Genomic DNA, 560 nt, shown 5'->3' with positions numbered 1-560 from the left:
AATTAAGTCATTTGCTTATCAAATAAGCCACAACTGAACAAGTATTTATGGTTGAGCGAATAAGTCATATAGGCTATACAACTCATTAATCCATAACCGAACAACCCCTTAATTGTTATATCTAAAATCAATTTTTGCTTTAATTTCCCTCACGAAACGTTTTCATCTTCTCTGCTTTCTTTATGCATTTTTTCAATATTAAAAATATTCATAATTATATGCACTGATAGTTTTTATTTCGTGTTCTACAATTCAAATTCATCTCTCGTGCTAACATTATTAGAGGAGTGTCCATTAAGTTTATCATGTATTCCTTATGTGAGGGGCAAAATAGTCTTTTAATATCAATCTCTTATTTTATTTAAAAAATAAAGATGAAAATAACCGGGGAGGCTAATGGCACCCCTATCCCTTATATAATGATGTGTTTTTTGTTTTCCTTTTGTATTTTTTTTTTTTGTCTTTTTCCTTTTTATACTGATTTTTTATACTTATTTTATTTAATTATGAATATATTACTATTATAAATATTATTTATTATTATGTAAAAATATTATTTT

The sequence above is a fragment of the Cynara cardunculus genome, assembly GCF_001531365.2.
Source record: "Cynara cardunculus var. scolymus isolate 2C chromosome LG 1, CcrdV1, whole genome shotgun sequence".
Taxonomy (NCBI): Eukaryota; Viridiplantae; Streptophyta; class Magnoliopsida; order Asterales; family Asteraceae; genus Cynara; species Cynara cardunculus.
The sequence above is the reverse complement of the archived record's forward strand: the minus strand, read 5'-3'. Positions refer to the sequence as shown.